Source organism: Taudactylus pleione, unplaced genomic scaffold, assembly GCF_031769625.1.
Source record: "Taudactylus pleione unplaced genomic scaffold, aTauple2 ptg000400l, whole genome shotgun sequence".
NCBI classification, from domain to species: domain Eukaryota; kingdom Metazoa; phylum Chordata; class Amphibia; order Anura; family Myobatrachidae; genus Taudactylus; species Taudactylus pleione.
The window spans coordinates 3170506-3183971 of record NW_028284802.1 but is presented as its reverse complement, the minus strand read 5'-3'; the positions used below and the strand labels follow the sequence as shown (position 1 = coordinate 3183971).

Here is a 13466-nt window from a genome sequence, read left to right as displayed (position 1 = left end):
AATGTAACAAGCAATTTGTACCCTCTCTTAAGTAACCATAAGGAGAATGTTTATGATGTGAATGATGAGTCTATTGTTATGTCTGCCATTTCCCATGCTGTACACGTTAGATGCGGCACCACGACAATCACAAGTGGTGCCACCATCTCCATCAGTAACAGCACGGGAAGTGTTAAACTCCTCTGCACCCGTAGAGGAAGTTGTTAATACTATACGTTGCAGCAACAGACTAAACCCCCAGCCAGGTAATACGGTCAAAGGTAGCAGTGCGGCCAGTCTGCATCCCATCCGGACAATAACTGTTCCGAATGGAAATGCGGATGCGAACGGGGTAGTGCCCACAAGGGATGTGGTAATGCATTGTCCTTGGACAAAAGCAGAGCTAAATTCCATCATGAATGATTTCCCCGATCCCAAAAAGGAACTAGCCAAATGTCAAAGATTTGAGAGAAATTTGGGTAGTTCTCACAAGCCAACCAATAAAGATTGGCGAGTGGTGTTAAGGGCCTGTCTACCACGCAATATCGACGTGACAAAATTTATCACGGATTGTGTATTGGATGGTGACATTCCCTTAACAGATCAAGTGAACCAAGGTAACATTTCCCGTATCATAACTCAATTGGTTGTATATTTTCCAGTAGTAGTTAACTGGAACAAAATTTTCACCATAAAGCAAAAGGAGAGAGAATCTGCAGAAGATTATTGCGACCGGGCTCTGCAGGCTATCACCCAGTACACTGGGTTAGAGGATATTAAAGATAGCACTCACCACAGGGGAATGATTGTCACTATAACTCATGGATGGCCTTAAAGAGAACCTAAAAACCCAGGTTCAGACCTCACACCCTGGCTGGAGGGGAGTCACAATAGATACCCTCATAGAATCCGCCATAGAAAATGACAGAAACATCTCAAAGAAGAGAGAGACCCAGAGCAAGAAACTAATGGCTGTCAGTATTCAAGCTCTAGAAGGAATGACGGTAACATCACAGCCAGCAACACACCTGCACCCACACACACACACCTGAACAATTACACGCCCTCACTAATCCCACACCACCGCAAACACAGCCCTACCCCACTAATCCTATACAACCACAAGTCCCATACTACCCACAAATTTCATATCTCCCACCATATCCTTTCCCTCAATATCCTTACCCATACCCACCACCTCTCTCTCTCCTGCTCAACCCACACAACAAGCCTTCTCTTCATCCAATTCACAAACATGTTTTAATTGTAACCAGCCAGGACATTAAAGTAGAAACTGTACAGTAAAAAGGGTAGGACCCCCAAACCAGGGAAAACCTGGATGTCCCCATAAAGGATATGCACAGAGACCAACAAATGTCCAGCAGGCACCAGCTCCAAATGTGGCCGTTAATGCTTTATTGGAGAGCTCCTACTAACTTACTGGGTAGAGATTTGTTATGTAAGATGGGATGTGTCATATATTGTACCCCTGATGGTGTATTTTTAGACATCCCAGAGAGAGTTGCGCACGAGGTGAGGGATATGTTGGACATTCCCCAAAGGATAATGTATCACCCTACCAGTGTAAATGAAAATCCATTTCAGGTAGATCAAATGTTATCCCAAATTCCAAATTCACTTTGTACCAAGGATGGACAGGACACTGGATTAATGGCAAACGTAAGCCCCGCAATGGTAAATTTAAAAGGCGGTAGGCAAGCTCCAAAAATTCCCCAGTACCCACTAAAACAGGAGGTAGAATTAGGGGTTTATCCAATAATTGAGCGATTATTACAACAGGGAATTTTAGTTCGTACAGCTAGTGTAGCCAACAGTCCCATCTTTCCGGTGAAGAGTGGTGGGAGGGGTTATAGGCTGGTACAAGACTTTAGAGGTGTTAATAAGGTAGTAGAGAGCCAATTTCCCGTAGTGCCAAATCCAGCTGTCATTCTTATGCAGATCCCACCAAATGCAACCCATTTCACTGTCATTGACCTCTGTTCTGCTTTCTTCTCTGTACCTCTTCATCCTGACTGTCAGTACCTATTCGCTTTCACATACAGGGGTGTACAATACACATGGACACGATTGCCCCAAGGTTTCACAGACAGCCTCAGTATCTTCACCCAGGCCCTGCACGACTGTTTATAATCTTTTCAACCTGCCAATGGGACACAAGGTTGCTAATGACAAACTACAGCCGTGCCAATCCAGAGTAAAATATTTGGGACACTGCCTAACTCAGGGGTTACGACATCTCACAAATGACAGAATCCAGGCCATACAGAACATGACACTGCCGCAGAACCAGCAGCGAATTCGTACCTTCTTGGGAATTTGTGGATACTGTAGAATGTGGATCCCAGGTTTTTCTATTTTGGCATTGCCTTTACAGGAATTAGTCTCTTCCTCAAAGCCTGATCGTGTCATACACACAAAGGAATCAGAGCAGGCTTTCCTTAATCTTAAGGATAGTCTGACAAAAGCACCTGCATTGGGAATACCCGATTATGAAAAACCTTTTGATTTGTATTGTACGGAAGCCGATGGTTGTGCTGCAGATGTCCTCACACAAAAACATGGTGATGCCAGTAGGCCCGTAGCATACTACAGTGCCCAATTGGACACTGTGGCAAGATCACTCCCAACTTGTTTAAGAAGTGTGGCAGCAACAGCTCTATTGGTGAGTAAAAGTGAGGACGTAGTATTGGGCCATGATATGATTGTCTAAACTCCCCACGCTGTATCTGCTCTGATGAACTCTGCCCAAACCAGACATGTTTCTTCAGCGAGGTTTACCAAATGGGAACTAGCTCTATTTGCACCTGCAAACATCACTGTTAAACGATGTAATACGCTGAATCCAGCAATGTATTTACTGTATGTACAACATGATGTACAAAGGGTGGAAGGAGACGGGTTGCTGGCGGGAAGTGAGTTCAGCGGACATAATGATACACACGATTGTATGGAATATCTGAATCAGACCTTTACTGCTAGACCTGACATACGTGACACACCTTTAGAGAATGTGGATGTGACATTTTACACGGACGGGAGTTGTCATAGGCAAACAGACACAGGTGAATTATGTACAGGTTATGCTGTTGTAATTGACACAGACATCATAGAAGCTGAACCTCTTGGTCCTCCTCACTCAGCCCAGGTGGCAGAGTTAGTAGCACTAAGAAGAGCATGTGAACTGGCAGCAGGCAAATCTGCTAACATTTACACTGACTCTAGGTGTGCGTTTGGAGTGGTGCACGATTTCGGGGCTCTATGGCGTCTGAGAAATTTTATGACAGCAGCAGGCACACCAGTTGCACATTCCAAACATATAAAACAATTACTAAAAGCAATCCAATTGCCCAAAACGGTGGCAGCAATTAAGTGTAAAGCCCATACATGTGAGGATGATCCGGTGTCACTGGGCAACAACAGAGCAGATGAAGCTGCAAAATGGGCACCAGGGTTAAAAATGTTTTTTCCAACGGAACAAGTTATGTCTTTTCAAACAATTGATATGCTGAAATTAATTGAGATGCAAAATTTGTGTTCAATCCAGGAAAAGTCAGTTTGGAAGTCCAAGGGATGTGGGCAAGAGTCCACCGGGCTCTGGAGGGACGGACAAGGTAAGCCAGTAGCCCCCAAGGCATATTACCTCAGCCTGGCTGAGGCAGCACATGGTCTGACTCATCTGGGAAAGCAAGGTATGTGCAAATTGGTGAGAGCATACTGGTGCGCACCGGGTTTTTCTTCACAAGCAGAAAAGAGAGCAATGTCCTGTCTGACCTGCTTAAGGAAGAACATAGGGAAAGCGATCCCTACCAAACCATCCCACATTCCACCGACTGACGGACCTTTTCAGGTGATACAAATTGATTTCATCCAATTACCACCCTGCAGGAATCTTAAGTATGCATTAGTGTGCACTGATGTATTTTCCAACTGGGTTGAGGCCTACCCAGCGGCCACTAATACTGCTGCGTTTACTGCCAAGAAAATAGTACAGGAGATTGGATGCAGATACGGTATACCTAAAATTATTGAGAGTGACAGGGGTAATCATTTCACAGGTGATGTTTTTCAAAATATGTGTAAACTGATGGGTATTAATAGTCGACTTCACACCCCCTACCGACCCCAGGCCAGGGCCAAGGTAGAGAGGATGAACGGGACTATTAAAAATAAGTTAAGTAAAATCATGGCAGAGACTGGACTAGGATGGCCAGAAGCATTACCGTTGGTCCTGCATAGCATAAGGACCACTCCTAGACCCCCTCTAAATCTGTCCCCCTTTGAAACACTGTTTGGTAGACAACCTCATTTGATTATAAGTCCACAGGAAGACTTGAAGGGTAACAATGAGGTAACTGTACAGTATCTTATATCAATGAGTAAACAGTTAAAACAGCAACAGCAGAAACTGAAATTGTTGTCCCATGATATGCCTGAAACTAACTGTCATGATGTTGAACCAGGAGAATATGTTATGATCAGAAATTTCTTGCATTCAGGTTGTTTGACTGATCGGTGGGAAGGTCCGTACCAGGTGCTGCTGACAAGTACTACATCTTTGAAGGTGGCTGAGAGAGATACCTGGGTCCATTCCACTCACTGCAAAAAGGTCAACCAATCGGTGGAGAAACAAGGCGGAGACAAGGCTGATAACGTGGACCTGTCGATCGCGAGCTTGTTCCGGGTGGATTGAAAAGGTCGTAGTGAGATACCCGAACTAAAAGAAATTTGCAGGTCTTTGTCGTGGCAATGGACAGGCCTGCTGTGTTCATTTTCATATTCTCTTCTAGAGTATTCACCATCCTGGTTGGTTCGGGAATGTCCGGTTTCTGTGTCAGGGGACCGATAGAGGAGATGGGAGCTGATGGCAGCGCTGATGGAGTGGAGTCAGGAGGAGTGCTATGCCAATCAGGGGAGTGTCTGACCAATCTTAGTACTATGATTGTTAAAAGAGCTGTTATTCCGGATACTCGGGAACGGTGTGGAGGTTTATCGTCTGAAGATTCCTGTATTTGTGAGTTTTGTGGGTCCCTAGTTGATGAGAACTGTATCCAACGGTGCCAACCTAAATGTAACCCGTACTGCGGTGGGTATCCATCAGAGGATTATCATAGCATGGTAGGCAAAGTTTTAAATCAAACTGATTGTTGGGTGTGCTCGCATGTGCCACAGGGTCAACATAATGTAGGGTTGGTGCCATTTCCGCTGAATATCACGGAAATTTTAGAATTGCAAAAAGGGAAAACATTGGATGGAAAATTCCTCTCATCCAAACCACCTCATTTCAAACTCTATCAATTCCAAGTAGATAGATCACTTTTGTGCTTAAACATAACCAACCCCAAGAAGCCCAGGAATTGGGAAGTGACGGTGAATAATCAGACTATGACCTTCTCACTGAGAGCTGATAATGAGTCTATAAATCATGATCTGTTACGCTCAATTAGATCTAATGGGAGACATTTTAGGTATCGGTATACATTGAGTTCCACCAAAGAAATTATTGTTAGGTACCAGATGGATATTGTGCTAAGATAATACAACCAGAAACTTGCATGTACCAGATGGAAGAGCCTGAGATAGGATTGTTTGCAAGGGAAATGTGTTTAATGATAATGATGCATACTATACCTTATATTCTCCCCGATAATGTATATTTTACATGTGGAACAAAAGCGTATAAGTGGCTCTCCCCGAGTTCCGAAGGTTTGTGTTACCTGGGAAGAGTAGTCCCAGAGATTATGACCCTCACACATGTTGAAATGCTTGGTATTCATAAAAACACACCATCACCATATCTTCACACGCAATATGAACACAGAGGCAAAAGAAATAGGATACCTGGTGACGTGTATAAAGCCACTCAGTTAATTAGTGAGACAACTGGCTTTCAAGTTTTGATAGCACTGGATCCCACCAGGATCGCTCGGGGTACATCAAATTTTAGATATATTCAGGACCTTGCTAAATTGATAGATAATATCACCGAGATGTATGATGACACCTTCAGGTATACAGGTAGAGAATTGCAAGCGTACAAGAAAGAACTGGTGCAACACAGGCTAGTGTTAAATTATTTAACTGCTGTCACTGGAGGATACTGCGTAACTTTGGCCACTCAATTTGGAGTGAAGTGTTGCACCTATGTCACCAATGATACCAGCGACCTCAAGGAGGTGATAGACCGTAAGATGGATGAAATTCTGCAGCTAAAATGGGAATTTCGGAAGAAACACAATGATTCAGTGGCTGAAGTAGAGGAGAAAGTAGAGGAATGGGTGTCATGGTTGAACCCTGTGAAATGGTTCTCAGGCCTAGGGAAAAGCGTAGGTAACTTCCAGATCCTTATACTGGTCATCATCATAGTAATTGGCATATGTGTCAGGTGTGTTCCTACTATGGTGAAGTGTGGAAAATGTAAAGTTAAAGTAAAACGAAGGAATGAAATTATGATGGTGGTCAGCAATGACAATATGAATACTGGGGTAAATACAGAACTGCATTACAAGCCTGAACTAGGTAATACCATCATATAATGTTTTATGTTTAGACGTGCATAAAATGTATTATTATTAAAATGTTATTTTTAAACATCTCAAATAATGTAAGTCCCTAATCCCCCTCAAGACTTCCTTTATAGGATTGATACATCCCCACATCATTCCCATGATCTTCCAAGATCCGCGGTGTGCGTATAATGGTAGTTTTATGTCCCCACCCAGAAACACATCATTGATGGATTAAGAACCACCTTATGCCATCCCATAATGACATTAAATAATATATAAATGTATGCCTAAATTAATTTTAACATCAGAATGTGATAGCATGTTGTTCCCTATCAAAGGGTGGACTGTCGAAGCTGGATAATTGGCTGAGACAAGATCAGCTTAAAATTAGATCGAAACAACACCATCTTGCGACTGGCCGCAAGACACCATCTTGAAAATGAGATCTGCAAGATGCCATTTTGCGAATGGCCGCCCAGCTCCATTTTAGCTAAACTCACACTTAAGTACATATGGTGATGCTATAATTAGCTTCAGGCGATCGCATCTTTTCCCATACCACATACACACATCAATACACACAGTTGCGCTGTTAACATGTGGCACATTAACGAATGCATAAAACCCCGTATGCGAACGCTGTTTATTAGCTTCGTGGGTACGCATCTGCCCTAAGTTAACCAGCGTCTTTTCCCAAAACCCCTAACACTCACACACTACACATTCACATAAAAGGTTCCATAGCTTTAAAGTATAAGATTCAAGTTTTATCCATTTGTTACAAATGCTGTGAAATAAAGGCTATTTTGGTATCTAAGGTTTAATACGTGATAAGTAACCCGTGTTTGGTATTATACTGATCTGCACTTTCTCAACAGTTTTCCGGTATCATCGGTGTGAAGATCGCAACATGCATTCTCAACTTATGGACCGTAGAGACTTAAAGCACCAAAATGTACATTGTAAAGCCAACAGCCTAGATTTGCATCAGGCGGGAAAACGGAGATAACCAGCTGTCGGAGGCTGGTCTGTTTCCATTTGAAACAACCTGTTAAATGTCCTGTAACAAATGCATCGTGATGGGGAACCAATGGGATCAGCAACAAACCTCTCTATTGTGTTGTCTGTTTCTGTAAGGGTATACATGTGTGTGTTGTAACTCCAGTCTGGAGTCTTCTTGCTGATTGCTGATTGACGGAGGTTTCTTGCTGATGCCGGTATCTGGTCCAGAGCGCGTGCGTATGTATAACTGTATCGTGGGTCTGTATAATTGTTTCCACTAAATTGTACTTAGATCACAGCGTGTAACTGACTATACTTTACTTGAATAATTCTTTGTGCTTTGAAAACACATGTTCAAGGTCTAAAGTCTTTATTTTACTGTATGACTGCGTACGCAAATAGCGTCAATTTTAGAGGTTTATAGGCAGGTTTTAGAAGGTATAGGTAGGAGCTTATAGAGGTTCAAATTCAGTATCCTTATCAGCTACCCCTGGAATGTGCACCACCAAGGTCAGCAAGTCCGACCTGGGTTTATTAGAACGCAAACTGTTCTAATCAACTCTCTACACAAGCCAAGGTTATGATGAGTGTAAAGCTGGCTACGCACTATACGTTATATCGTACGATATATATTGTTCCGACAGGGATCGTAAGATACATTGTATGGATGGTATGGAGTCTACACATGCACAACGGTCGTGCATAGTAATCGTACCATCTGCTGTACAGCATGGAACAATACTGTATATATTGCACGGTCATACACCGGATTGTGTAGTGTGTACCCAGCTTAAGAGAGGCCGCAATTGCAATGGAATTAAGGGTGGCCTCATATTTTCCTATCAGTACAAACACTAAGATCCACTGCACTGGAAATGGGAATAGTGCTGGCAGTCAGAATAAATGGGGAAATCCACTTTTGGAGGCGATTGCCATTTATCCATAACTTCACTAGAGAGAGGATACTGGTCCAATGATTTCCCAACATTAATCTTCTGCCACTTAAGAGTCTCCCGGTCCAATGCTACTCTCTCCGGTGCCCGATGCAAAATGTAATCTTAGTGCCCCTTTCAGTCTGGCGACTGTGTCTGCCACAGTGCATTGCATACATTACTAATCAGTGCACATAGTATGCCAAAGATGGATGTCCTTACTGTGCCACGCTATGTACAACACACAGTGCAGCAATAATACATTCTAAGCATGTGTGTCATGGAATATATGAAATATAAAAAATTATCTGATTAACTCAACTATCCTGCAAATTCTATATCTACAAAAGCAGCATATTAAAGCCCAATGCTCATCAAAGCCGGCCCATGTGCACCTAATGCCCACCACACAGAAGGTGCATACACACACAACGATTATCGTTAATGATATCGTTTATCGTTCAATTGTTGTAAAAATCGTTCACTTTCTGAGTTAAAACGATGAACGATTATCGGTCAAAAAGCGTTTGATGTTTGTAGTTTAGTCAGACTGACCAACTGAACGATTTTCATTAAGAGAATATGCAAAAATCGTTTGTAGTTCATAAAAATCGTTCATTACACTTAAAAAAAAATCTGACAGATAAGGAGCGTACACACTAGACGATATGCTCCCTGAGCGATATTGTCTAGTGTATCCCCGGCAGGGTGTGCTCAATGTCGTTCATGACATTGAGCACACCCGCTGAACGATATCATTAACAATATCGTTCAGCGCCGGGCTCTCTCCCCCATTCCCCAACATGCAGCAACCTGACGATATTGTCAGGTTGGCCTGCATGTTTGCTCGATGAACGACAATGACAAACGACCCGCGGGAACGCGCATAGTCGTTCATCGTTTTGGTGTTAAAAAATGGACGTTATAGTGACCGACTGAACGATAACGATATAGTTATCGTTCAGTCGTCCACTTTAGTGTACGCACCTATAATCTGATAGAAAATTGTTCATAAAATCGTTGGTAACAAAATCGTTGTGTGTGTATGCAGCTATAGTGCAACACCCACATATACAGACCAATGCTCAACACACACAGCTAAACAATGACATAAGACCTTTATGACCACCATAAACAGGCTTAAGCCAACATACAGCATATTGCACTGTCCTCACTACACATAATTACATGCCAGTACATAAAAGGAGTATGACCAATCCACATAGCCTAACGTCAGCACAGAAACCCCCCACTGTGATTACCCTGGTACCTCTAGTGCTCCCTCTGACATAACTAAACACTCACAGGCAGCCCAGAGGCCTTCACTTCAGTCACACAGATAGCTCTGTCACTTCTCCCTGTCCTGCTCTTACCCCAACCATTGTGTCAGTCACCAGCTCACTCACACAGTGATAACTGCAGCATCAGGGGAAACTGGAAGGGGGCCAGGCAGTGCAAGTGACACCGCAGGCAGCAGGAGGGGGCGGAAAACCCTGGTCACTGACCAAAACACACTCAGTGTCACTGAGATATGCATGCACCCAGTGCAGAGCATGGGGACCGTAATAAATAAGGACACATCTATAGGTTATAAATATAATGGTGTTGGGGTTATAGCAGGGTAAGCACACTACTAGTCGGAACTCAATGGTGCCGTTTGTAAAGTTAAATTCACTCTAAAGGCAACATTCTAATAATAATTCTAATAATACAATAGAGAGCTGTACACAGCAGAATGACAGCGACTGCTCTCTGTAGGTTGATACAAGTCACCGCCATGATAATAAATATATGGCCATTCTAGCTACTGACCTGTATGAAGTTCCTCCTTCGCCTGCAGGGTCTCCTTCTCATCCAGGTACGGATCCCTTCCCTGCTCAATCTTCCAGATAATCTCGGGCTTCACAGGAACACAACCTGCGTATTATCAGGAGAGACGGAATACACACTTAGCATGGCTCTATCTCTTCCATCCACCCCATTATCCGATACGCCTCATCTTGTGTCAGTTACCACATGCACCAAAGCAACCACCCCGAGAGTGCAACTAAATCGGTCACATTGAAGACACCGGATGTGAAGTTGCTACAGGTTGAGTCTCCCATATCCAAAATGTTTGGGACCAAGGCTATTTTGGATATCGGAATATTCCATATTTTGGAATATTTATATACCATATTGAAATGTCTTAGTAATAGGGCCCAAATCTAAACACAGAATGCATTTATGTGTCATATACACCTTATACACACAGCCTGCAGGTAATTTCAATAATTTTGTGACTCAAACAAAGTTTGTGTACATACATGAAATTCATTTATGTTTCATATTCACCTTATAAACAAAGCCTATAATTAATGTTATACATTATTTTTATTAATTTTGTGCCTTAAACAAAGTTTGTGTACATTGAACCATGAAAAATCAAAGATTTCACTATCTCAGCCATGCTAAAAATATTCCGTATTTCGGAATATTTGGATATGGGAGACTCAACCTGTCAATACTTTTGTTTATATAACACTGGAATAGAAAATTCTCATATTAGAAGCAGATTCCACTTATGAAGTGCAGTATGTAATCTTCTGCATACAGTACCGGTAACAGAGCACTTTATTCATGCAAGTTTGTGAATAAGGGATGGACTCTCACACAAATATGGCAGCATTCATTAACCTGCAAGTGATCATCAGAATGACAGATCTGTTCTGAGATTTAAGTGAAGTTAAGAGCTCAAACCTCTGCAACATATGAGAACATAGTAGTTTGGGTGTCTTCACTCTACAATAAATAATCCAGGACATAGAGAAGTGTCCCTACACATCTTTGCTGCAGTTGCGCTAAAAAGCCCCACTCGGCGCGCCAGGTCCAGTGAGACTCTCCTGGCGTCGGGTGTCTTTTTTGCCAAAGATGCTATTTTCAGATGTTCTTTGTATATATGTCAAGGAAATAAAACTATATCCATTTAGGACATGTCTTTTCTCCATCAGCGATCTGTAGGACACATACATAAACAATGGCGTAATTCTCCACCTAATGTAAGGCAAGGCATTAAGAAAATATGAGATATGGTAAGAACTTACCCTTGTTATCTCTATTTCTACGAAGTCCATAGGGTTCCACAGGATACCTTGGGGTATAGGTGTGACGTCAGTCGCAGGGCACCAAAGAGTTAAGCTTTCAGCCTCCCAGGATGCACTAGGTCCCCCTCCTATACCCCGCCCCCGGGCCAAGGCACCTCAGTTAGTTACCAAGCCATAGGCCGGAGGAGGAGAAGGAAGAGAGAGAACAAAGATCTGGACACATACAAGAATCACATTCTCACCAGAGGGAGACGGAAAACCGGTGACCAGAGCAAAGCCCATCTGCAGCACAGGTGCGACAGGGCGGGAGTCCTGTGGAACCCTATGGACTTCGTAGAAATAGAGATAACAAGGGTAAGTTCTTACCATATTACCATATCTCATATTTTCTACTTCAGGGTCCATAGGGTATCCACAGGATACCTTGGGGATGTCCCAAAGCAGTATCCTTTAAGGGTGGGGACGCTCCTGTGCAGAAAGGAGAATCCGCCGCCCGAAGGAAGCATCCTGAGAGGCGAAGGTGTCAAACCTGTAATACCTCACGAAGGTATGGACAGAAGACCACGTAGCAGCCTTGCAGATCTGAACTGCCGAGGCACCACGTCGAGCTGCCCACGAAGGACCCACAGACCTAGTGGAATGAGCCTTCAGAGAAGGAGGGACCGGTAGGCCTTCATGAAGATAAGCTTCAGAAATAGCCATACGGATCCAGGCTGCCAAAGTTTGCTTTGAAGCAGGCCAACCCTTTTTACAGAAGCCATAGAGGACAACAAAGCGTCCGACTTCCTAAACAAAGAAGTGCGGTCAACATAAGTCCTTAAGGCCCGCACAACATCCAAAGAGGCCTCACCCACGGAAAGACCCGGTGAGTTAAAGGCCGGAACAACTATTTCCTCGTTAACATGAAACTGGGAAACAACTTTGGGAAGAAACTCGGGCCGAGTGCGGAGCACTGCCCTGTTCCCATGAAAAACCAAGAAAGGGGGTCTACAAGAAAGAGCCCCTAACTCAGAAACACGTCTGGCTGAAGCAACGGCCAGAAGGAAAACAGTCTTAGCTGTTAGCCATTTAATATCCACTGAGCCCAGTGGTTCAAACGGCGGTCCTTGGAGAGCCCTCAGGACCACAGCCAAATCCCAAGGCGCCACAGGTGGAACAAAGGGCGGCTGAATACGGAGAACACCTTGCATAAAGGTGCGCACATCCGGGATTGTAGCAATCCTACGGTGAAACCAGACAGATAGGGCCGAAACCTGTACCTTCAAAGAAGCAAGGCGAAGCCCATGATCTAGTCCCGCTTGCAGGAAGGCGAGAATCCGAGACAGACGAAACTCCCGCGGTGCATAACCTCTCGGTCGACACCACTGGAAGAACGTATGCCACACGCGATGATATATCCTCGCGGAAGACGGTTTCCGAGCTCGTAACATGGTACGCACCACAGAGCTGGAAAACCCCCAGGACCTCAGCATGGCCGTCTCAACAGCCACGCCGCCAAAGACAGCCGAGTCAGGTCCGGGTGAAGACAAGGACCCTGAGACAGAAGGTCCGGTCGTAGCGGCAACCGCAGAGGACTGTCCACGGACAGACCCTGAAGGTCTGAGAACCAGTGCCGTCTGGGTCACGCGGGAGCTATCAACAGGAGCGTCCCTCCTTCCTGTTTGAATTTCCGGATTACCCGTGGAAGAAGGGAGACCGGAGGGAACAGGTATGCGAACCTGAACGTCCACCGGACGGACAGAGCATCCACCAGAGACGCCCCTTCGTCTCTTGTGCGAGACCCGTACACCGGCAACTTGTTGTTGTGCCGGGACGCCATGAGGTCGATTTCTGGAAGACCCCACCTGTCCACCAGTAGTTGAAAAACGTCCGGGTGCAGGGACCATTCCCCTGGATGAACGTCCTGGCGACTTAGAAAGTCCGCCTCCCAATTTAGCACTCCC

The 13466-nt window shown here is 44.2% G+C and overlaps 1 protein-coding gene across 4 annotated transcripts in view; it reads right to left on the bottom strand.

Moving 5' to 3' along the window:
• Nucleotides 1-13466, bottom strand: part of LOC148506525 (uncharacterized) — a 79393-nt gene that overhangs the window by 55044 nt on the left and 10883 nt on the right. For all 4 annotated transcript variants that reach the window (XM_088446652.1, XM_088446655.1, XM_088446654.1 and 1 more), the window contains one exon: nt 10253-10357. The gene's annotated coding sequence lies outside the window, so the exon portion shown is untranslated. The remainder of the gene's footprint in view (nt 1-10252; nt 10358-13466) is intronic.